Consider the following 26,233-nt stretch of genomic DNA (forward strand, 5'->3'; position numbering starts at 1 on the left):
GTTTAAATACAAAATTAAAACTCACAGCCTAAGACTTATACATGCAAATAATTCTGTGGTCTAGTCTAGGTAATTTGTTCAATAGAAGTTTTAAAATGGTATGACTTGCTTTGGAGCAATAAGAAAAGACTTAGAATTTGAGTAAAAATGAAATAGTAGATCATTGGAGAAGAAAATAATATTGTGAGAAGGATGATGTGAATGAGGATAAAGACGAGAAATATCTAAGCGATATTAGAGCATGGTGTGGTATGTTTAAGTGTTCATTTTAAAAAGCTGTTTTGAGATAGATTATATTGTATAGGTTCTGAACATTGTATCAATAGTCCTAGAATCAAATCTTCATTTTATTGAAAGGTATTACAGTTTTTGGAATTGAGAAGTGATATGATGAATCTGATATTAATCTGATGTTTAAAATACATTAAACTGATGAAAGTATGTAGAGCTCACTAACGAAATGAAAAAATACTTCCTGTCTATAAATTTGACTACTCTATATACTTCATATGAGTTCAATTATACAGTATTTTTTTTTCTGATTGGTTTATTTCACTTAGCAAAATATCTCCAAGGTTTATCCATGTGTCAGAAATTTCCTCCCTTTAGGGCCAAATATTTCATTGTGTGTGTTTTATATATATATATACATACTACATATTGTTTATCCATTCATCTATGGATGGACACTGGGTGGCTTCCATGTTTTGGCTATCGTGAATAATGTTGTTATGAATATGAGCTAGGGGTAGGGGGAAATGGGGAGTTTTTGTTTAATGGGTACAGAGTATCAGTTTTGTAAGATGAAGAGATTTCTGGAGATAGATATTGATGGCTGCACAATATGAATGCACTTAATGCCACTGAACTGTACACTTAAAAATGGTTAAGTTGGTATATTTTATTTTATGTTATATATTTCACAACAATTAGAAATAAAAAATAAGTAATTTTTTAGAAAACAATTTAAAAAAAGGAATTGGAAGAATAAAAGAAATACAAACTATTGCATTAGTCAGGCATGAGATGATAAGGACCCAGACTTTATTAAGCCACACTGCTATTCATGCATCTGACCGTTTATTCATCAATACATAATCTGTTGCAAATTTACTGATTTTTTAAAGTATTGTACAGGGTCAAACTGGATTCACTGGTATAGTGTGCACGTGTGTGTATGATTGGTGTGTAGTGAAGAGAGGACAGACCTATAAGGTGGAGATTGTCATATATCGCTCTAAATGATATGGTAGAATTATGTTTAAAAATAAAGACCCCTAACTTACTGTCATTAGGAAGGATTTTCTAAAAACGATGCTTGATGGACAAAAAAAATTTACTGTGGTTGACAGAAATATTGGAAGCAACAGGATTAGTATGTACAAAATATAGTATGGGGAGAGTATTGTACATTTGCAGAATTAAATATGGTGCAATGTGGTTAGTGAATGTTCAGTGAAATAGTCATAACATTGGAAACAGGTATATTCCTCAAAATACACACACCGTTCTGTCAGAAATATACCTTTGATATTTTTCTTTTTAATTAGGTCATTTATTTATGATTAATGACTTTTAGAAATATATCAGGTTTATATTTAAAATATTGTGAAATAATGGTAGAACTGAAGCATATTTTATTGAGAACATTTATTCTAATTTTCATGGGAGATAATTTTCGACGGGCCTGTAATGTTCCTAATCATCTTGTGAGCACAGTCATTGTCTTTGTTGAAGACTTTCTTTTCAAGGACATTTGTACAGGAACAGCCATAAAAGATATAATGTTTCTCTTTGGAAATAAGGGCAGGCATGTTTATCCCCCTTTATAAAACATTTGAGTTTTTAAGTTCAGAGTTCTCCTGTAATGCAACCCACTGCATGTGCAGATGTTGCCTGCTCCCTTTTGCATTTTCCTGTAGGAATTCAGGCTCAGAACTGGCATAAGAAAATGCTGTTACTCTAGACCAAGCAATAGCTGTAAGTAATAAAGTCCTTTGTTTCTGATCCAGGAGTCTTATGGCTTCTGCGAGGATCCATGAAACTGTGGCAGTTTAAGTTGTTAGCTTGTAAGTAAGATAAAATCTTAGACTTTGTAGTTCTTTTTAAAAATTATTTTTTAAATTTTATATTATTTTCAGATATATATAGTACATTAATTAGATATTTATATAGTTTATGAAGTGATCCTCATGATTACTCTATCACCTATCTGGGTCTACACATAACCATTACAATACTATTTACTACATTCCCTATGATGTACTCTATATCCCCATGACTATTTTGTAACTACTAATTTGTACTTCTTCATTCCTTCATCTTTTCCCCCTAGTCTCTCAAACTATTTCCCCTCCCCATTATTATCCTCTGTATCTGTGAGTCTGTTTTCATTTAGTTTGTTCTTTTCATTCCTTAGATTCAGCATATAAGTGAAATCGTATGGTATTTATTTTTCTCTGTCTGACTTATTTCACTCAACATAATACCCTCTAAGTCCATCGATGTCATAGCAAATGATAGGATTTCATTTTTTTTTTTAATGGCTGAGGAATATTGCATTGTATATATGAACCACAACTTTTTATCTTATCATCAGTTGATGGGCATTTAGGTTGCTTCCATATTTTGGCTATTGTGGATAGCACTGCCTTGACCTTAGGGGTGCATAGATCTTTACGAATTAGTGTTTTGGTTTTCTTTGGATAAATATCCAGAGGTATAATTGCTGAGTCAAAAGGTAGATCCATTTTTAATTTTTTGAGGAAACTCCAAACTGTTTTACATAGTGGTTGTACCATTTTGAATCCCACTAACAGTGTACTAGGGTTCTTTTTTCTTCTTTTTTCTTGCCAACACTTTTACTGATATATTGATGATAGCCATCCTGACAGGTCTGAGGTGGTATCTCATTGTGGTTTTAATTTGCATTTCTCTGATGATTAGTGAAATTGGAGTCTTTTCATGTCTGTTGTCATCTGAATTTCCTCTTTTGAGAAATATCTATTCAGATCTTCTGCCCATTTTTTAATTGGAGTGTTTGGGTTTTTTTTTTTTTTGGTTGAATTGTATGAGTTCTTTATAGATTTGAGATATTAATCCTTATCAAATGTATCATAGGTGAATATCTTCTCCAATTCAGTAGTTTTGTTGATGGTTTCCTTTGCTACGCACAAATTTTTTAGTTTTATGTAATCCCATTGTTTATTTTTTTTGTTCCCCTTGCTTGAGAGGACATGTCAAAAAATTACTAATAGCAATATTAGAGAGTTTACTGCCTATGTTTTCTTCAAGAAGTTTGATGGTTTCAGGTCTTACATTTAAGTCTTTAATTCATTTTGAGTTTATACTTGTATTTGATGTAAGAAGCAGGTGGTCCAGCTTCATTTTTTTTTCATCTATCTCTTCAGTTTTCCCAACACCACAAAGAGACTGTCTTTACCTCATTGTATATCCTTGCCTCCTTTGTCTTAGATTAAATGACCATATAGACATGGATTTATATCTGGGCTTTCTATTCTGTTTCATTGATCTATGATTCTGCTTTTATGCCAGTATCATGCTGTTTTGATTACTATGGGCTTGTAGTATAGTTTGATACCAAGCAGTGTGATACCTCCTACTTTATTCTTCTTTATCAAGATTGCCAAGGCTATTGGGGATCTTATATGGTTCCATATACATTTTAGGATTACTTGTCCTAGCTCTCTGAAAAATGCCATTGGTATTTTGATAGGGATTGCATTGAATCTAAAGATTGCTTTGGGTAGTATGGCCATTTTAATGATGTTGATTCTTCTACCCATGAGCACAGTATATGCTTTCATTTATTTGTATCTTCTTCAATTTCTTTCTTCAGTGATCCATAAGTTTCTGAGAACAGGTCTTTTACCTCTGTAGTTAATTTAATTTCTAGGTATTTTATTGTTTTCAATGCAATTGTAAATGGTATTGTTTTCTTAATTTCTCTTTCTGAAAGTTCATCATTGGTGTATAAAAATGCCACTCACTTCTGAATATTAATTTTGTATCCTCCTAATTTACCAAATTTATTTATAAGTTCGAACAGTTTTTTTTATGGAATCTTTAGGGTTCTCTCTGTATAGTATCATGTCATCTACAAATAATGACAGTTTTACTTCTTTTCAATTTGGAATCCTTTTATTTCTCTTTCTTGTCTTATTGCTGTGGCTAAGACTTCCAATACAATGTTGAAGAAGAGTGGTGAGAGTGGGCATCCTTGTCTTGTTCCTGATCTTAAAAAAAACATTTTTAGACTTTTCCCATTGAGTATATTAGCTGTAGGTTTTTCATGCAAGGGCTTTATGATGTTGAGATATATTCCCTCTATTCCCACTTTGCAGAGAGTTTTTATCATAAATGGATGCTGAATTTTGTCAAACGCTTTTTCTGCATCTATTGATATGATCATATGATTTTTATCTTTTGATTTGTTAATGTGGTGTATCACATTAATTGATTTGTGGATATTGTATCAACCTTGCATCCCAGGAATAGATCCAACTTGATCATGATGTATGATATTTTTAATGTATTGCTGAATTCAGTTTGCTAATATTTTTTGAGGATTTTTGTGTTCATCAGGGATATCAGCCTATAGTTTTCTTTTTTTGTAATATCTTTTTCTAGTTTTGGAATCAGGGTAATGGTGATCTCCTAAAAAGAATTAGGAAGCCTTCCCTTTTCTTGAATTTTTTGGAATAGTTTGAGAAGAATAGGTGTTAATTCTTCTTTGCATGTTTGGTAAAATTCTCCTATGAAGCCATCTGGTCCAGAACTTTTCTTTGTTTTGTTTTGTTTTGTTTGATTACTGATTTGATTTCATTGGTGGTAATCAGTCAATTCAGATTTTCTGTTTTTTCTTGACTCAGTCTTAGGAGATCGTATGTTTCCAGGAATATATCTATTTCTTCTAGATTGTCCAACTTTTTAGCCTATAATTACTTGTAGTATTTTTTTTTAAATAATCCTTTGTATTTCTGTGGAGTCTGTAGTTATTTCTCCTCTTTCATTTCTGATTTTATTTATTCGAATCCTTTTTCTTTTTCCTTGATGAGTCTGGTTAAGGGTATGTCGATTTTGTTTATCCTTTCAAAGAACCAGCTCTTAGTTTTAATGATCTTTTGTATTGTTTTTTAGACTCTATTTGTTTATTTCTGCTCTGATCTTTATTATTTCCTTCTTTCCACTCAGGATTTTCTTTGCTGTTATTTTTCTATTTCTTTTAAGTTTTAAGTTTTGATTATTTGAGATTTTTCTTGTTTCTTGAGGTAGGCCTGTATTGCTATGAATTTTCTGAGTTAGAGAAGTTTCTGTTATTATTTATACAAATAGGTTCTCAATCCCTTTTTCTCTCTCTCTTCTTTCTGGTACTCCTATGATACAAATACTGTTACGCTTAACATTGTCTCAGAGATCTCTTAAACTATTCTTATTTTTAATTATTATTATTATTTTTTTGCTGTTCTGATTGGGTGTTTTCTGCTACTTTGTCTTTCAGCTTGCTGATTTTATCTTCTGTCTAATCTACTGTTGATTCCATCTAGTATATTATTTATTTCAGTTATTGTATTCTTTATTTCTGACTGGTCCTTTTTATGGTTTCTATGTCTTTTTAAATAAATAAAACCATTATTTTACACTCTGTCTCTAACTTGCTTGCCCCCATTTCATTTAGCTTATTTTCTGGAGTTTTCTCCTATTGTTTCATCTGTGGCATGTTTCTTTGCTCTCATTTTATTAGCTTCTCTGTGTTTGTTTCTATGTGTTAGGAAGATTTGTTATGTCTCTCAGCCTTGGACCATTGGCCTTATGTGGTAGGTGTCCTGTGTGGCCAATTGCTCAGCCTCCTTATTCACCTGCGCCGGGGACTGGGATGTGATTTTTGTGTGGGTTTTGTGTGTTATTCTGTTATAACTAAGCCATCATTGCTGTTAGCACATCACTGGATGGGATTAACACTCAGGCTGAATAACCGTGAGAACTGGCTATGCCAACAGAGTATGTGTTTTGGTGTGGGGCTGACCTCACTGAGTGGGATTTGTCATAGCAGGCTTGTGTATTTGTTGAGACCACCCTTTGGGTATACTGCTTTTGGGTTAGTCAGGAGTTGCTCTATTGTGGTCTAGTGCCAGCCTCCAGGTGTGTTGGTTCTGTGGCCCCTTGGGAAGGGTTCGCTTGTAGGCCAAAATTAGCCTCTGCTTTTGATTGTTCAGTGCTACCTGGTGGGAGCACCAAAGCGATCCACAGATGGTTGCTGCCTCTGCTGCATCTATAGATAAGTGGAAGAGACAATGCTGTAAGCTATGGTTTGGTTACCCCCAGTTCTGGGCCTGGGGAGGTTTAGCAGAAGGACCAGTGCTCTTCAAGGACTGAGGCTATCTGCCAGCTGTCTGTAAGACTCCTCAGAAGGGCCTTTGGGTGGTGCAGGGACCTAGGGAATCACTGGGGTATGGTGAGCAGATTTTCTCTGGCCCATGCAATGTCAGTTTTTGTGCCAGTGCTGTCTCTGTGGCTTCCTGTAAAAGTCTTAGATCGAATTCAGGCCAGCAACTGCCCACCTCAGGCCTGTAGACACCAGAGATCTTTTCAAGAAATATGGTAGCTTGGGGTAGGATTTGTGCCCTGCCACCGAAAATCTCTCTTGGTGTGCATGGGCCACACATGGGCTGCACGAGCTGAGAGTTGTTCTTTGCTGTCAAATATCCAGCCCAAGAAGAGCACAAGATGGAGCTGGCTGCCTGAGAACTTTCCATAGGCTGTTTGTGGGTTAGGTGGTACAGAGTCTCAGGGAGACACAGTGTGGAGTGAGCCAGTTAGGTAAGGCCAATGCAGTCTCAGAATTGCTGCCAGTGCTCAGTCATAATAAGGCCAGCAGCCTGCCATCTGTGTTGGGCCTGCAGACCCCCATGATCTGTTCAAGAGACACTACAGCTAGTGCTAGCATCAGTGATCCTCCACTAAATGTCTCCCCCGAAATGTGCAGGCCATGCAAGCTGAGGTCCATTGCCTGTGAAGAATCTGTAGACTTGGGAAGGGGCAGAGTGGGGCCAGCTGCCAGGCAATAGGCAATTTGTGGGTTGATTGAAGTGGGGTCTTGAGGAGACCTGGGGCATCAGGCCAGTACAGCATGAGATTTGCTGCTAGTTCTGAGTCTTCCAGTTTCTGCAAAAGTCACGGATCACAGTGAGGCCAACTGCTGTCTTTGTCAGGCCCCAGCTTTTGTTTACATGTGGTGGGATGGATCGGGTCAATCACACCAGGCCAATGCAGCTTCAGAATTGGTTGTGGGGAGAAGGTTTTAATACAGACAAGATGGTACCTGTCTGTAGACTGCCCTGGGAGAGAAGGGGACCCAAGAAAGAAAAAAATGGCAGCTGTCCCTCCAGCCTTTGCCCTAGCACAATGCAGCTCAGTATTTCTCCGTATGTATGTTGCGCCTACTGAGCTGCTGACCCTCTGCCAACACCCAGGATGAGTGTATGAGAGCTAGTGAGTTTGTGTGCAGGCCCTTTAAGGAAGACGTTTGGGTTTTCAGGTACCTTCCATCTTACCTGGACTGCCAGATCCCCAGTGGGTTTTACTGTCAGATTTTGTGTGAACGCCTCTTTCTGAGACTGGAACTCTGGGCTGAGAGCCTCTGTGTATGGCTAGGACACTTTGTTCCTTCAGTGGGGCCTCTGCAGCCACATTCTCTCTTCCAGTGCTCAGCACCAGGTGCGGCTATGGGACCAGCTCGCTTTGTGTCTCTGTCCCTCCTACTGATCTAAATGTGGCTTTTTCTTTATATCCTCAGATGTATGTATTATGATCAGCTAGACTTCAGGGCATTCTCCTCATTGATTGTTTTATAATTTGGTTATAATTTTAATGCGGTCATGGGAAGAGGGGAACCCCTCTTTTACTTAGCCTGCCATCTTGACCCTCCATCAGACTTCATAGTTCTTGACAGTTTTGGTTTGAGGATGAGATGCCGACAGAGACTTTCTTTCTGGAAGAGGATGGATAGGAGTAGATTAACAGGATTTGAGGATGGTCTACAGCAATTGGTAGCAAACATGTTGATTGTATTAAATGATCAACCAGGAAATTAACAGTCCTTCTTGCCTTTAATAAGGAAGAATTGGAAGGGTGGTTGCAGATAGAGTGTTGGGAAATAGGTATGAAGAGATCTTCATAAACAGTGCTGGGATTGTTGCAAACTCTCCTTTCCACAGGGAGGGCAGGGGGATTTCCTTACCGATTTGCTTGTCAGTTTAATGTCTGCCCTCTTAACACAGCTAGAACTAAGATGTTTTCTAGGTGGACAGAAGTCTACCTGTTTTGAGAAAACAGTTACAGAATCTTGCACATACACAGAAGGTGAAGGTAGGAAAATTCATGACTGCTGTAGGTAGAGAGTGAGTGAATCATTACAACTTTGTATGGGTTACTTGGGAAGTAAGGGCCCGGGCATATAATGCTTAAAGGTAGAAGGGCAACACTTGGTTGTTTTCCGGCTCAATTGCTCTTGCAGTCTGCCAACCTTAGATATATTTAGACATGGCATTTAAAGATCTCAGAGTATATTTTATGGGTTCTAGAGGCTTTAAGGGTGTTTTGACTCTCTTAGAGAAATTTCCGAGATAGACTTCTATGGTAAACCAGAGATGAAGCACTGACTAGTATTCAGGCTCATATGGCTGAGGGTTGGATTTACAATGATAAGAAAGGTGGCCCACTGGAGAATGAGACACTGACTCAAAAAATTCCAGATACATTATTCCACTAAGTCATTCTACCTAAGATAATTCTAGCCTCTATGAAAAAAGCCAAGTGAGAATTTAGATATTTATGACAAGGGGCAGCAAGCTCTATGGAATAATGTGGATTCTTTAAAATATTTGCTGCTCTGAGAGTCAAGCCCAAGTCTGCCAAAAGAAGCAGACCCGTGGCTCTTGCAGGAAAACGATGTTACTGTGACTGTTAAAGAGTCATTTAGTCTGAAACATATGGTTTCAGTAATGATGATCTTGCCACTCAATATTAGGTTTTGAAGTTAGTTTAGTTGATCCACAAGCTGCTGATACACCACTAAAAATTAAAAGTGAGTGAGAAGCTTTGTCTAATGACATGGAGCCTAGACCCAATCTAAGTAGCTTCAAGGAGAAAGATAATTATGGATGAGACCAAAATCTCCCAGTTCTCAGGGGGAACAAAGACCATGATGATCTAACTGAGTATGCTGAGGGACTTCAAGGAGGAAAGGGATTCTAAGTTTTATGGTTCTGTTATATACAGATATTCGAGTCATTTCTTTCTCATAGCCATATGGGGAAGAGACCAAAATGCAACTAATGGCATTTGAGTAAGGTTCTCAGAGAAAAAAAGGGAGCTAGTGTGAACTTTTAAAGTAGGGCCTGTTGGGAAAATTTAATGTGTTGTTTTTGTGGCTGTTACTTTCTGAATATATAGTAGAAAATCGATCTCTATATGTATGTGCTTTTCTTTCCCATAAGTGCCAGGAAAAGTCTCTCAATAGGAATAGTGCATGTAGAAAATTGCTCAGCCCCTTGAGGCCTCACAAACTAATTACTCCTCTGAGCTAAAATCTCTATTACTGTTGATTTTGCCAATTAGAGGATCTGGCAAAGGGAAACAGTCTCCACTTGATAGACACTCCTTGGGGATTTAGACTTGTTACCTCCTGATAAGGTTACCAGGCTCTCCTTTTGAAAAGCAGAAACTAGATTGCTACTGAACTCTCTTGATTCTTTGGTCTGATATTTTCATTTTGGGGTGGATCAATTCGATAACTAATAAGAGGAGAAAGGCCCAACAAGCCTTGCTTGTCAAATGGAAATGGTGTATACTAGAATGTCACTGGCCTGGCCCTCAGGACATCTCAGCTTTAAATGAAAAAGTAGCAGTTAACCTGCTGGGGGAAACTTTCTGCCCCACACTACCTCCAGAAGCAAATCTGCTGACTTAATAGGGTCTTCAATTCAGAGTTTTCCTTAAATTTTTAGGCCTGAAACACTGATGATTAAGCTTAATCAAAACTCAATAATGTCTCCTGGACTGCTGCAGCTATAGAAACTCTGCACCAGCTATGTAAAACCAAAAGCGTATGGTTGTTCTCATTAGTAGGCAGAGCTTGCCTGTTGTCATAACTCTGACCGATATTCCCTTTGATGAACATCGTTGATTTTTACTGACCCTTAGCATTTGCAAGTGAACTGTTTGATCTTCCATTTGGAAAATTGAAGACTGGAAATTTTAAAGATACCCTTCTTGGGCCAAGAAGCATAGAAATAAATTGCAGCTTCTAATTAAAAATATGGATCACTCATGTAGATATTCACAGCAAAGGCCTCTTCTCTGGCAAGACCGACTGGAATCAAGCTGCTGATCCAGCCTGTATTGCCCATATTGCCATCATTTCTGGATCTGTCATTGTAGTGGACATGGTAACACATCCACCATCACAGTCTAGACACAAAATCAAGGACTTTAGTTTTCTTATGCAGAGGCCACTACTGCATGCAAAACTTGTGATTCTTACCAAAGTTGATGTGATTTTGCCTGGTGAAGATAATCCCATTACACAGAGCATTGCCTCCACCTACTCCTGGCACATTGACTGTATTAGACTTTTGATCTTCCCGCCCCTCTTGGTAGTACCTCCATTGCTGTTGATACTTTTTCAGGTTATAGTGCTGTTCCTGTTCAGTTATCCCACTTTGGCCACACATTTATGTGCCCTGAAACTAATCCTAGTCATATGTTCTGCTTTCCAAACTTATTTGTATAATGTTAGCATTCCTTTTATTACAAAAGCCACTAGAGGATGAAGCGATAATTAAGATGCTGAAACTTCCACACTCCCTATCATCTACAGTTATCTGTTGTCATTGAGTGTTGGGATGGTCTGCTCAATAATTAACTCAAAAAGACTTTTTATTCTACCCCTTTACCTTTTCCCGGTCAAAAAAAAAAAAAATTCTTAATAAGAAAGTTTGGTCATTGAGTGTAGCTGTCCTCAGAGAGGGATCATTTCCTCTCAGCCAATGCCTGACAAAAGGGGTGGAGGTTATAAAAACCTGTTTTGAAAATTTAGGATTTCACTTGACTATTATTTGGCATGATGTGTCTTTCTTTTCCTCAATGGCAACCTTAATTTAGCCTGATTGGTAGCCTCCTAGCCACATTGGGGCCTATAGGTTTCGAACTTAATTCTAGATCATCTATCTGGAAACTTGTTGAATTGACATGCTCCTAGATCAATTGCATGTTTTTCATGAACCATGTGAGTGGTAAAATGGGTCTCTGTAGGACTTAAGAAAATGCCTTTGTCTTCTTTCACCTCATTCTTTCTAGCTGAGAGAGCTGGGGACAGGAAAAAATTAAAGTATTATGACTACGATGGGATATGAGAATTTTATGGTAGTAGAAGGAGAGCAGCAATTTCAGAACCTGGAAAGAGAACAACATAGACCCAAAGAGGTATGGGGGAAGGAGGGACATCAATCATCTTTGTTTTACAGAACACCTGTTTCCTTCTACATGAAGGAAAATACCCTGGTGTGGCTCTTTCAAACTACTACAGTCTACTTAAATTTGAGTGTTGGGTCTACTGCACATCAACCTAATGGCTCTAACCATGATTTGATCACCATTCTCTTTAACCTTACTGGGAAATCCATTGGTTATAGCAGGGATGACTCTAAGTTTTTATACCTCCAATGAAAACACTTGTTAATCTTCCTAATATTTTCCATACTCAGATTTCCATGGTTATCTCTCAGTCATCTTGTGACAGATGCCACCTGACTGGTTCCATGGACATCAAGACACGTTGGACTGATTTTTCTCAGGCAGACTCTCTAAAAATGAGAATTAGATCCAACTATTTGAACTTAATAGGGTACCCAGGACTTTCCAGCCACCTGGGAGGCCACATTGAAAACTCTGTCAACTTGCGCCCCCTGTTTTTGGAGGAGTAACGATTGTTAAAAACACTCTTATTTCAGGAGCACCATATGTTGCCCTGGTATTGTGTTTTTGGTGTAGAAGCCAGAGATTTTTGAAAACATGTGCACTATTGGGGTGGTCATAATTGACTTTCAAGTATTTAAGGGAATACAACCAGTATATCATGTATCCTTCAGATGAGTGCAGAGATCGTTCTGAAAGCAGGTTGCCTGTCATTCCTGGTGGGTTGTTAATGTGCACTGCATATGCAGTTATCCCTTCAGTGGGAATCACCAGTTCAAAAAAGTGGTATGAAATCTCTCCGTGCCTTTGACTGCAGTGATCAATGGCACAACTTTAGCTGTCAGAGGCATTTAGGTTAGCCTCAACTCACTGACCAAGGTAGTTTCTGGATGATAAATTTGCCCTAGACTTTCTCTTTGCCTGCCAAAGCTGAGTCTGCAAACTTTAATAGTTCTTGCTGTACCTGGGTGAATGTCTAAAGTCAAGTGAAAAGGTCAATACAGAAAGCCACGTGGCTTTTCAGGCAGTCTTGATCAGTTATAGGATTTGTTCAGCTATCTGGGTTTGGGACCCTGTGGGACGTGGTTGAGTTTGATTCTGCAAGTCAACCTCATATTATTGTTCGGAGTTTTGTTGTTAGTAGCCTTAATTAATTCTCTCAGGGACAAATCAGATGGATTTGATCCCAGCCTTGGTTAGTCAAAATAATCAGAGTGGAGAACAAGGTATTGTGGTGATGGGAAAATTTAAGAAACTACAGAGTTGGATGTTGTTAAGACTCAGTATTGTCCATGAATCTCTCATACTTCTGTACCTCTTGAAAGCAAAGGCACTCACTGCCTTTGTGCCAGAATATTTTTTCAAGCATGTTTAATAGTGGACAAATTTGGAAAATATTTCTATATAATGTCTTATTCCAAAACAAATGACAGGTATGCTTGCTGCCCGTTATTGAGAATTCGCATCCTCCCTGCACCTCCCAAACAGGTTTTGTCTCCTGTAATACAGCCCAGTGCATGTATAACTATCACCCAGCTCTCTGTGTTGACTTGTGGGAATTGATACTTAGAAACTCATCACCAAAAAATGCTGATATTCTGGCTATTGCTATTGGAGTGAGTAATAAAGTTCTTTGCATCTGACTTGAGTCTTACATCTTCCAGCAAACATGACTATGGTAGGCTAAAGATTAGTTTGCAGACGTGGTAAAATCTTAAGACACTTCCTCATAGATGCATTATGTTTGAAATCATGAAATAATATTAATGTATTGTTAAAGATGATTTTCAGAGAGGAGATCATATTCCGTTAACACTTATAACTAGGTAATAAAATTTAATTTTTACTGAATTTCACTCCATAAAATGCTTTGCTATCTAAAATCAGAACATGTACCAAACTATCAGTCAACACTGTACAGCACTGGAATTAGGTAAAGGTGCTAGATAAGTTGTATGTGATCTGGGTAGCAGGATCCTAAATCATTCTAATGGAAAATGGGTTTATATCAGCAGCATATAAATACAAAAGAGCATGGCCTCCAAGAAAAATATCAGTAGCACATCAAAAGCACATCAGTTTGTTGAAAAAAAAAATGACATCTGAGTGATGAAATGAAATGAAATAACAAGAAAATACATAAGTAAACACTGCCCAAATTTTAATAATAGGACTTAGATTAATCAATTTGTGAGTGTTATGTTCTACTAAAGTGTAGGAAACCCAATGTAACTCAATGTAACATTTCCTAATAAATTGATAGTAACTGAGATAAGTGTTTTTATAGAAATTGAAAAAAATAATTGGAAATAGACCATAATTAGAGAAACTGTGGATGAAAAATTTCCATAGAACATATTTTTAATTACATTTTCAAAAACTAGATTTTCGTTCATGAGAATGGCTAAATGATAGAAATAATATTATCTTGTTTCTGTATCACTGTTTTTTGCTTCATCTCTAATTTCTCCTTGCCATTTAGCTCTTATTTCTTCTCTATCAATAAATTATATTATTCATTCATTCATTCATTCGTTCATTCATTGCATTTCCTCATTCATTTGGCAAGTATTTATTAAGCATCTGTTCATTGAGCAACATTATTCAGGTATTTATAACTCTTTTAGAAGTAAATAATTTCAGTTTTCTAGAAACCTGACCTAGCACTGAGCTGATCTCTGTCTACAATAAACAGTGCTTGTGGATGAGCCAAATATTTTTAGCTTTGACAGAACTAAAATGCATACCTGACTTGTTACTTAGAATTAGTAATAAGTAATATTTGCAAAACATTGTACTATTTTTTTTTAGAATTTTATCCTAACAACAAATATGTGCTAAGTAAGCAGAACTTATTGTTTACATTTACAGAGAAAGAATTTAAGTCTTTAAGACAGAGTGATCCAAAGCTAGGTTGCACAGTCAAAATTAGATTTCACAAAAAGCCACGAGTGTTCTCACCATACGTATATTTGGTAAATGATAGGTTGTGTTAAAAAATTTCTAAATGCAATATGGAGTTAATCTTTATATCCTTAGCATCTTTTGAAAATTGCAGTTTAAAACTGGGTCTGACTGAAAAAGCATTGAGAGCATAAGCTCATTTAATTTCTCAACTTTATGATATCTCAAATATACCTAAGATAATGTATCTTGATTTTGTACCTTAGAATTTTAAGGTATATCAAGAAATATTTTAGTACAGTAATTTGGGCCTGCTTTCAAACATAGTTGTCTGTTACTATTATTACCAAAATAATACATCATAAATTTGCAGAAAACATTTGATTTTAATGCAATATAGACATGAATTCTTGTGCCAATGAATATATATTATTAAAGTCTCTCCACAAGGAAGAATAGTATATCCTATAATTTAAATATATAGTAACTCAGTCTTGCCACATAGCTTATTGTTTATGAATATCATTTAAAATGTGCAAAGTAGAAGAAAGTTGAATTCATAGGATTTAAAACACCTTGTAAAATCCCCTTATGAAAGTTGTATACAAAGTATATTGCCAACATGAAAGTCAACAATGCCAATGATAGAAAGTAATAGAGACCTGCTAAAAGATAGACACACAAGACTATTTAAAGTCTATTGTAGAGGAACAGTTATTAGAATATTATAGATCTTAAAATTTGAAGAATAGGGAACGTATGAAATAAGCATAAAGAGAATGAGAATTTATTAGATAAGATAGACTGGGCTGTGCAGTGTTAAGAAATAAACCATGAAAAATCTTAATGGCTTCAACACAACACAAATTTGTTTCTCACACAGATAAAATGCAGTGTGAATCTGGCAACTCTCCAGGGCAGCTCTCTTTCACATTATGACTCAGAGGCTTTCTACATTTTGTGTTCCTGTCATATTAATATATGATTTTCTATGTTGTCTGCACAAAGGGACATACTGTTAGAGGTTATACAGGATGGCTTTAAGGTCAAAACCTGATTACATGGTTCCAGAAGAATCTGTAATATGTAGATTAATGTTCCTCTATAAGGAAAAGTTAAAGATATGAGGTGAAACAAAAATATTTGTTTCTCCATGTCAGATAACCATGTGAAGCCCATGCTAGAGAACTTATTAAGTCTCTTGGGTATCAGTGATTGAAATGTTTCCCACATGATTAATGGTAATGTAGACGATAAAACATTTTGAATATAGGGAAAGGGGAAAATGTGGTATATCACAAAGTAGTCATTTGCTTGGTCCAGTGAAGAGAACTGGGGATAATAGAGTTAAGATAGTGTAATGGAAACCTTTGAAATAAATAGCAATTTTACTTTCTACAGAAATTAGGGTATATATGGCATGATATAAGAAAGCGATATTCTCGGAATTATAGTAAAAACACTGGTAGTTGTGATAAGCATTCTGAATGTCTCAGAAAGTCATATTTAATTTAAAAAGTGATATTTAATAGGATAAATGTATGATAAAGCTGAAGTGAGAAAATAATAAAAATAGGCCCCTCTCCTCTTATAAAAATAAGTATAAATTAAATAAATCTTCAGGTATTACTTTTGATAAAATTTAAAAAATAGTATTCAGGTATTACTTAATTATTAAATCATTAATGATATTTATGTTGAGGCACTTGATATATTATTACTATTTGTGTCTTTCTATTTTTTTCTATGTGGATAGATAGAACATTTAACCTCAATTGAAATTGCGTTTACTGCCCGGAGTACATTTAAATTTTTTGATTTTCATAACTATTCAAATGAATTATTCCACTATTTTATTTTGCAATCTGTTTTGAAATGTACTTATCTTATATTTTCTGATAATATTTCAACTAATTTCAAGTTTCTGTTACCTGGGTCTAGCCATGTGAGGAAAAGTTATTGTCTATGCCTTTTGAACTTTTAATTGACAACCATTCCCAACCTCCTTCATTTTCTAGTTGAATATTAGAGTTTCATTTATGATGGCGTAACCTCCTTAGGGACAGACATCTATTAAATAGCCTGTTCATTCAAGAAGAGTGAGAGATTGTGTCCCCTCTCCTGCTCCCAAAGACTTTATAGTCCTATAGAGGCAACAGATAATTCAAGAACTGAGTGCAATGCAGTGCAAAGTACTAAAACAGAAGTAAGCATAAGTCATGTGAGAGTACAAAGGAAGACACCTAGCCCTGAGCAGAGTTGAACACTGATGGTACCTGAGATCATGGCCAAGCCAGGGTCAACATCTTCAAAGAATGCAGCAGGGGCAGTGGAACTAACAATGATAAAACATGGGCTTCGTATAGGCAAGGGTTATTATATGAAGGCAGAGCAGTTGTGGCCTGAAAGCCAGTCTGGTAAACCAGTCTTATCTACCACCACCACACATGACTGTGGTAATTAGTAGGTAGGATAATTAGAGGAGAAGGGAATGAGTAGTCTATGGCCATGCTACCTTGAACAAGCCTGATCCAGTCTGATCTTGGAAGCTAAGCAGGGTCGGGCCTGGTTAGTACTTGGATGGGAGAGTGCCTAGGAAGATCAGGTGCTGTAGGCGTAAAAAAATTTGAAAAATAAGGGATTGTAAACTGACAAGGTCCTTGCAATCTGTGAGGTCAACCAAGGCTTGCCTCGCCTGAAAAAAAAAAAAAAAAAAAGAGGGAATGACTAGGTAGGACTTCATTATAACATTGTGAATTACTTTAGGATGTTATTTAAGATATAAAAGATATTTTATTTCATTATTCTTTAAGAATTTCCTCAGATTTATGAAGTAATTTAAACAGTCTGAGTCTTTTAGAAACAATGGTACATTTTATAGGAGAATGGTAACAACTTCATAAAAACACAAAGGCTAATTTTATATTTACTTTGCATTATATATATGGGAATGTATTTATAAAATGCAAAAAAAAGATATAACTGTATTAAGAGGTTTTTTTTTTTAATACTTTCACACCAAAATATATCATGGCGTACATGGAATTACTAATGGTCACTGTATTTTACAAACGTAATGATCTTGTTGCTATGAAGGAAAATAAGAAAGAAGGGGAAAATGTACTTAATGAATGTATTTTAGGATCATAAAAATAAATCATAATCTGTAATCATAAGAATGAAGTAAAAATGAGTTTCCAGACCAAAAGAAAAGGTTTATAATAATATTATAAAGCAACTATAATTTAAAATTTCTTTTGTTTAAATGATGTTTCTCTAAACTTACTACTTTTCTTTAATTTTCATCATTATTTATATACCTTCCATCATTATATTATAAATCCCATTAATTTATATATTAATGAAGTTGAATTGATTGGTTTGTATCGATGGATTTTAAGTACTGAACTGGATTCCTGTCAATTATAGATCACTTCATTTATTTGGAATTCTACAAGTGCTCTTTTATCACTCTCACCTCTTTATAGTATGTTCTTTGTATGAACTAGTGAAAACTGAAAATTGATGTGAATGGTTGGACAGAGTAGAATATTCCAATTTTGTTTTCAGTTTGGAAGTGATTTAGATAAAAGAAAAAATATTCTCTGAATTTTATATTGATTTTTCCAGAGGGATAAATTCATTTAAAAATCTTTGTATCAAATAAATAAGTTAGCAAACATGCCATACCTAAGGAAATGAACCAATTCTATTCTGGCTTGCGTGTCATCTATACAATTATTTTTCTTATTTGCACTCTAATGATACTTTCTTGTTCTCTACATTTTAGATAAAATTAATATTAACGTGCACTCGATATTTAGGAATATATTTATTTTGTGATTATATTTTTATTATACAATATATGTCAATATTGTGTGTTTTAAACTAGTTATTCAAGGAATAGGAGATAGGATACCTTTATAGATCACTACAGGTATTTAAACTTTAAAGAAATTCCTCTTGATGATAAAGCACTTCAAAACTAATTATGCCCATATGTAATATTGCTGAAATGTTTGTCCTTTTCTCTTAGATGATGTTACACTTTTATAGTAGTCATTAAAATACTATTCTTTCCACTACATAAAGGAATATAAATTTAATCTTTTAATAGATAGGAAGTTCTACTTTCATAAGAAAAAAGAAGGGCACTCTGCAATTATTTACGGTGCGCTACTTCTGCCTGTGAGAATGTATTTGTACCTTAATACGAAGTACATTAATATGAAAATAATTCAGTAAGTGGAATCATACTGCTTTCCAACATAGCTCCAATATGATACTTTTAAGGGAAATATAACAATTGTTTAAATAACTGAATTTTTCATTAAGTCAGAAAATGCTCTACTTTATGTATTATACTATTGTAGTCAATGAGTTCAAACTTTAAGACAGTGTGTTACTTGCACAATACCTGACATAATAAGTTCTTAATAATTTTTGGTTGAAATTATTCATATATGCAGGACTGTGTCAAGTGTTGTAGGAGCTGCAGAGGATAATACACATATTTACTTTCAAGATGATGTAAATAAGAATATTATTATAAGCCACATGGAAAGAAATTAATGTTAGTAATTCATGTGGTTAACAGAAATTAATTTAGCCACATCAAGATGAGGGAGTCTTCATAAAGGAACAGATTATTAATTGGACCTTGGTGGAAGTGTAAATAAAAGATAGAAATTTGGTTAAATTTGTAACTGAAAAAGAAAGACGTCAAGCAAAAATTTAAAGGTTAGACTTTTTTTTAACATTATCTCATAGCATAATAAAAGATCATTTGCATGTGAAAGGGATTACAGATAAGGAAAGTAGATTATCAGAGTTGATTTCCCCTCATTTTATAGAAAAGAGAATCATAGCCCAAAGAGGTTAACTTGTTTGAGATTCCACAGAAAATAGCAAAAGTGGGAGACACTTCATTTCCAGATAATTGAGATATTATTATATTATATGTAAGATACTATGAGGTAATGAGGTATTATTTTCCATATACTGTGATTACACAACACTAGAGATTCTGAAAGCAAGAACTCTGCTTAGGTGCAGCAGGAAGAGTGAGATAGTCATATGTTTTCTGGACTTCTCTAGCAGGAAGTACAGTAAATAGTCCAAATTACTCTCTCGGCAAATATACTCTGCTTAGTGTGGGTACAGTTGATGAATTTATGTTCCATGAGAACCAGCACATATTACATATAAAGGGAGTTGTTTTAGAGAAAGGCCTTTAAATTTCCTAATATTATCAAAAACCCATTTTTAGCACCTGTTATAAGTAGTATTGTAAAAAATACTCATGATATAATAAAATGTGACTGTGTTATCTTGTATTTGTTCTTTAGGCATTTGGAGCAAAGGGATAGACTCTGCAATGAAAGAAATGCAAATGGAATTTTCAGAAAACAATCAATAAACGAGTTCAATTATAATAAGTTTGTAGGAAGCAATTTTGGAGCTTTAGATAGAGATCATATTGTAGAGTTTTGACTGACAAGTAAGTTAGTATTCTGTAGACATATACCATTGACTTTTTTGTATGTGTTAAGACAGTGGGGGAATGCATACAAATGAATACTTTAATCAGAGTAGTGTTTAGGAAGAATTATAAGTGAAAGCTGAAGAACTGAAATGGTTATTGGCAAAAAGTTGACAGGGACACCAATTAGGAGATAATGAAGTACACTTCATAACTGTAGGATGCTCAATTTCTCTAGTACACCAAGGAGAATGAATTCTAGAAATAATGATCCCTCTCAAATCTCTAATCTTTATCAAATTATTTATTTGTGTTGTTTTTGACAATGACACAAACTGATGTTGTCAGGTTTAGAATCAAGGAGATCGATATCTGTGACATTGCTTGTACTTTTTCATGAAAATAAAGCCCAAAAGATAATTTTCTTCTTCTCCATGTTTTAAGTGACAAGAAAAAAAAAAAAGTGCATTTTTATACTAACAGCAATCATTAAATTTTAACTTTAAATTATGAAGTTTGCTAATTCTGTAACATATTTACACTCCCTGGTTTTCTATTTTTATTACTTAATAACAAAAATTTAATTTATTCTCTTACATAGATGAAAATAAAATGTTTAGAGTTTAATTTTAAATGTATAAATTCAGATATTGGTTTAAAATCTATATAAAATCTATAGTTTTATGAATTTATACAAATGTTAACTCTTTCTAAAAAGAAATATTATAGCATGATATTTTAGTTTAAGTATTTTAGCATTATGCTACTTGAAATAACTTATATAATTGTTTACAAAGGGAAGAATTAGTATAAAAGGAAGAATTAGCAACTCCTCATAGCTTTGAGAATCTAATTTTGCTGAATATGTCACAAATACAAAAATACACAATAATCAGAATGAAATATTGTCCTATGCACACATATATAATGGCAATATATTATTTTAACAAATAACATAAGATCACCACTTATATTTTTAGAATGTGTGCTTTTGAATTTGTATGAAGCCTTATGAGTAAAGGTAGATTAAGAATTAAGACAAATTTTTGAAAATATTTATTAAAAATATATTTCAAACAACACAAATCCATAAGTTAAGCCAGTAACTAGCATAGAGCAAGCTGTGTTTGTAAATACTTTATGGCTCCGTGTTAGAAGGTGAAGGTAACTATCATAATGATTGTTTTCTTTATACGACCAGGAAATTAAAACCAAATAACTATCCTCAGAGCAGTAATTATAAAACATTGTCATGTTAACTTATTTTTCCAAAAAATAACTGCTATTATATCATTAAAAATACATGCAAGTATTAGTATATTCTCTCCTTCGCTGCATATATAGGTGTGCACAACTCAACTCATCAAATTGTATGTCCTCAGCCTGTTCCAATGCCTGTTTTGGATGATGTGTGTACCTTGCCACTTATAGGTCTTTCAGTTTTTACAATTCATGTCATTTATCTTTCTGGTGTAATATAAATTATTTAAAGATACTTACCAAGTTAGTTAACTTTATCTTTTTTCCCAAGTAAAAAGCAAATATAATTAATTGTAAGGCAATTACAAATTATATTTTTAGACTCACAGGAAAGTTTGCTGTATCTTGCTTGTAGATATTTTAAGCCTGTTTGGAAAGTCTTTTGACTAATATATAACAGTATAGAAATGCAATTAATAACATCTTTATAATACTACATTAAGGTTTTTTAATAATTTAATAATCTCCTTTGATGGAATTCTTTCTTAAGCAATACTTCTTTGTGTAGTGACATGTCTCAACTTCCTATATTTTTAGCAAGATCATAATTATTATCTTTATTGCAATAAAGAGACAAATAAGGCTAACGAGATATTTTAGAATGGACCTTTCGGAATGGTTACATATTAACGGAGTAACCAGAGTTTGTTTTTTCAACTTTGTAGCTTCAGAAATTCAATTTTATTATTTCAGCTAGTAGCAACCAGGCTCTGAAGAATTGATTCACACTAACCAAACACAAGAGACTGATTTATAGATTATAATACCTTTTTTATTTATTTATAAAAGAGATTGGCATTTCTTTACTAGAATACAGTTTTCTGTAAGGTCTATGAGGAAATAAAGCATGCCTATTAGGTTCATTATTATATCCCTAGAGTTTAGAAAATTAATTTTTTAATTACTTCATTAATTATTTAGTTTACTCTCAATAGCTTGAAGTCATTTAGGAGATTACATGAGTAATCAGTATTGTTGACAGATTTTTAAATGTGTGCTTAGAGAATACTTGGTAATAATTATGTTTAATTTAATATTCAATTTGTTAATTTTATGAACTTAGTAAATAATTAGTATTTTCTTGCAATTAAATAATCAATAGTTCTTAAATTGTCACATAAATCTTACATATCAAGAAATTAGAGTATGTATTAATTTTTCCATCGCATTTAACCATTGGTTGAAATTTTATATAATTGAATTCTTCCTAATGTTTTATTAAAATACCAAGTCTAAAATATTAATTTATCTTAAATGCTTTAGCCACTTTTAGAGAAGAAAATTATATATATTACAAGGACGCCAAAGGAAATCAATATGCTTTCCTTAAAACTGGTTACAAATATGCTCATACTAAGAACTTCCATTTCTTTTTCCTTCTTGCACTTTGCCAATGTAGAAATTTTCATATTTCCCTGGGATTTCAGAAATATGTCATCTCTTTTTGCACTTCCCTAGGATTTAGTAGCCATACTAGACTTAAAACAGAAGTTGTCTCTTAAATATGCATGTTCTGGGTTGTTGACTAGATAATTTTTTATCTAGTCATTAGAATTTTCTGTACATTCAAAAATGATTTAAACTCAAGATACTGACCATCAGGATGGACTTTACTTTTTCAATTAAACTTTACTTGTTGTATGCCCTTATGCCTTTTTTTCAAAGTTCAAGCCTAACTTTTAGTTTGGTGTAATATCGATGTCCCCTTAAAAAATTATTTGTGTTTTAAGTTCCAATTGCTTGCATTACACACCAATTTTTCTATGAGTATGATATATATGCCTGGTATATTAACATTATTAAAAATTCATAGACTTTCATTATTATTTTTTTTATTATGTAGAGCTATTAGGTTTTTAACTACCAGGAGATGAGAGACTATTTCTGCTTAGTTACCACTTCTAGATATTCCACTAATTTATCAAATGTCTGAAACACAGTTGTGCCCTCTTAGATATTGGGTATGATCATTAGTGTTAATTAAATGCTCAACTCCTTTTCCACTTGGTTATTATGTGTGACTATCAGAGTTGATCAGTCCTTTCTTTTTCTGATTCAGAACCGCAGTATATGATACCATTTTACTTACAAGTCTTCCCTTACACAGGTGAAAAAAAATATGTGTTTTCATATTATAAATGTACATATAATTACAAAAAAACCATATATTAACTATTTATTAAAAACAATAGAGATATAATATATTCTACCCCGTTTGTGATTTTTGTGTAGATATCATTAGTACCTCTTTATATCCTTCGTATTAACTTTTCTGTTTGAGTATTATAAACTCTAAGCCTTCAATAGATTCAAACTGTTCCATTTAGTTATAGTGATTTGTGTTTGTTGATGTTTATAATGTGAGAAATTAGCCAGGGAGAAGCTATTTATGATTACTTTGCTTACTTTCAAAACTGCCTTTGACTATTTTAGATAAACCTTGTTTTCTGGCAACAAAAAGATGTTCTGTGTTCTTTCTTTCTGTGTTTTTTTCTTTCTTTCTTGTTTTCTTTCCCTAAAACTGAGGAGCCCTGATTCTTTTTTGTTGGTGGATATTGGGCAACAATTATCTGGATTGTACATAAGGACTGGCTGAGGAGGTAGGGCAAAAATATTGCTGCTGTTGGTCTTTTTTAAGGAGAGATCTGAAAAAGATATGTCCTTTCAGGTTTATGAGTCCACATTGATTTTTCTTCATACATAACATGTTGCTGTGTGTACTTTCCTTTTATTTTGATGTTTCACCAACTTCAAATACTTTCCACTAGCCTATCGAGTTGCTTGGTAAGCAAGATATCACAGCAAGACAATTTAGAATGAGTAGAATTTAAGAAGAGTTGGTTTAGATCAGTAGAAAATGGACCCCTGCTAGTCCAAATGTCAAGAGAGTCACTTGCAAAATGAGAATAAAATTAGAGCAATGTAGTGAGTTTCCCAAAGTTAATTTGTTCGCTTTGTGTTATCATGTTCTTAAATTAAATCTTGGAAGAACAGTGACAAGGTTTTTAGTATTTTAATTCTTTGTTAAAAAAAAATATATTAACTATTTTTCAAACTATGAGTGGATTTATTAACTGTCACAATTCAAAAGAGGGTTGAACAATCCAATCCTGAAAAGATCACGTATTCCTCTGGACCTCAGGAAATCTTAGAACCAGGAACCAGATGACCTACTATGACATTTTTAATTTTTCAAGAAGACTTAGAATGATCGTAACCATATAATGAAATCCAAGTCCCTATGATAACAGCATTTTGAATGTTACAGTAGCTAGCCCCCTACAAAAACAAACAAACAAACAAACATGCAAAACTTTTCCTCATTTCTATGAAGGGCTCTGATGAGCAAATTTGATTAAGATGCCCATCTTGGACCATCCACAAATAAATTCCATTCACACAGGGGATTTGGCTCTTGTAAGAACCAGGTAACCTTTTCTATATCTAGGTGGATTAGGTAGGGTGGTTTCAAATAAAAGGGAGAAATGCTATACAAACCGTAAAAGCTTATAATGAAAAAGATGTTCTTACTTGGCATAACAACAGAAAAAGATGACAGTCATACTCTGGGCACCCATTTATTTCCTTTCTTCCTTTGTTCTGACCTTCATTGCTTTCTAAATATTGTTGGTTATATTAATTTTCTGAGATACAGACTGGGTGATTTAACCAGGAAAAATTCATTTCTTATAGTTCTGGAAGCTAGAACTACCCAATCAAAGTATAGGCAGTTTGGTTTCTCCTGAAATCTCTCTTCTTTACTTGCAGATGGCTGCCTTTTTGCTTTGTCCTCACATTGTCATCTTTCTGTCTGTGTTGACCGTGCCCTAATAACCTCTTCTATAAGAACATGTAATATTGAATTAGGACCCATCTGTATGACTCAATTTAACTGTAATTTCTTCTTTAAGGATCTTATCTTTAAATGCAGTCACATTCTAACATACTAGGGAGTTAGGACTTTAACATAAAAATTTTGTATAGAAACAATTAAGACTATAGTACAGGTCATTGAAATTGAACATCCAAATATAAAATTATTTAGGCTAATTTGCCACTGGATATATTATTATACTCTAATTATAAAATATTTTTTTGATCAATGTATTCTTGATACCAGATTAAGATTCTCTCATTGGGATAGTGCTTTATAAGCTAATAATACTATCTTTAAATATCTCCCTTTTTAAAACTTTGTCTTTTCTCTGTTTAACTTCAGTTATGTTTTCTTTGTTGTTTCAATTTTGTTTTTGCATTTTTGAAGATGGCAGCTTATCTTAGTTGCCTATATTTTATAATACCTTTTTAATGTTGTATAAATAAGCAATTTATATTCTCAGTGAGCTATTCTTGCCACAGTATATTGTAGAGCTTCCAATAAACAGTCTATTTTAATTATAATTTAAATTATTAGTTACCTTATACCAAATACATATACAATGTAATACAGTATAATGTAATGTAATAACAATACAATATGATACAATACAGTACAATAAAATACAATAAAAAATAGTACTTGTAACTTTCATTTGTAGAAAGAAGCACTTAGATTTGGGGATATTTATCATCTCTGAAACTATTGTCCTGTGTTCACAGTTAACACATTTCTAAAGTTTAATAATGTTTAATTCTGTTTTTTTTTTTTACAGTGAAAATTTATCTAAAGTCATAGTGTTCTAATTTTTAATCCCAAGAACTAAGGTGTTTAGTATCCACTTGACAATATCATTAGGCTTTCCTTAGTGGATATTTACTTCTTTAAATATGATTTATGGTAACCTTGAAATCAGTAGAAAAAATGATCAGAGATATTGTGGTATCATTTAGTATTTAGATTCTTTTTCTTGTCTTTTTTTTTTTTTTTTGCTTTTGTTATTTCAGTCTTAGTCTCTAAATATAAATTCTTGCTTTTCTTAATGTATTCACTACCTATCTATATATATAAATACAAAGCCGGACTTCATTCATTTTTGAAGAATTACTACCTCTGAACATCACTATTACTCTTTTTCCTCAAGACTTAATATACTCTTCTAGTTTGCTGTTTGCCCTCTTGAGGGGAGAGAGAGAGAGAGAGAGAGAGAGAGA

At 33.8% G+C, this 26,233-nt stretch overlaps 1 protein-coding gene and 1 pseudogene across 1 annotated transcript in view; both read left to right on the forward strand.

Moving 5' to 3' along the window:
* The window catches only part of CCSER1 (coiled-coil serine rich protein 1), a 1,126,758-nt gene that overhangs the window by 201,417 nt on the left and 899,108 nt on the right, over positions 1 to 26,233 (forward strand). The gene's annotated exons all lie outside the window — the stretch shown is intronic.
* On the forward strand, positions 16,899 to 17,017 carry LOC112478906 (annotated as a pseudogene).

The sequence above is a fragment of the Pteropus alecto genome, unplaced genomic scaffold, assembly GCF_000325575.1.
Source record: "Pteropus alecto unplaced genomic scaffold, ASM32557v1 scaffold63, whole genome shotgun sequence".
NCBI classification, from domain to species: domain Eukaryota; kingdom Metazoa; phylum Chordata; class Mammalia; order Chiroptera; family Pteropodidae; genus Pteropus; species Pteropus alecto.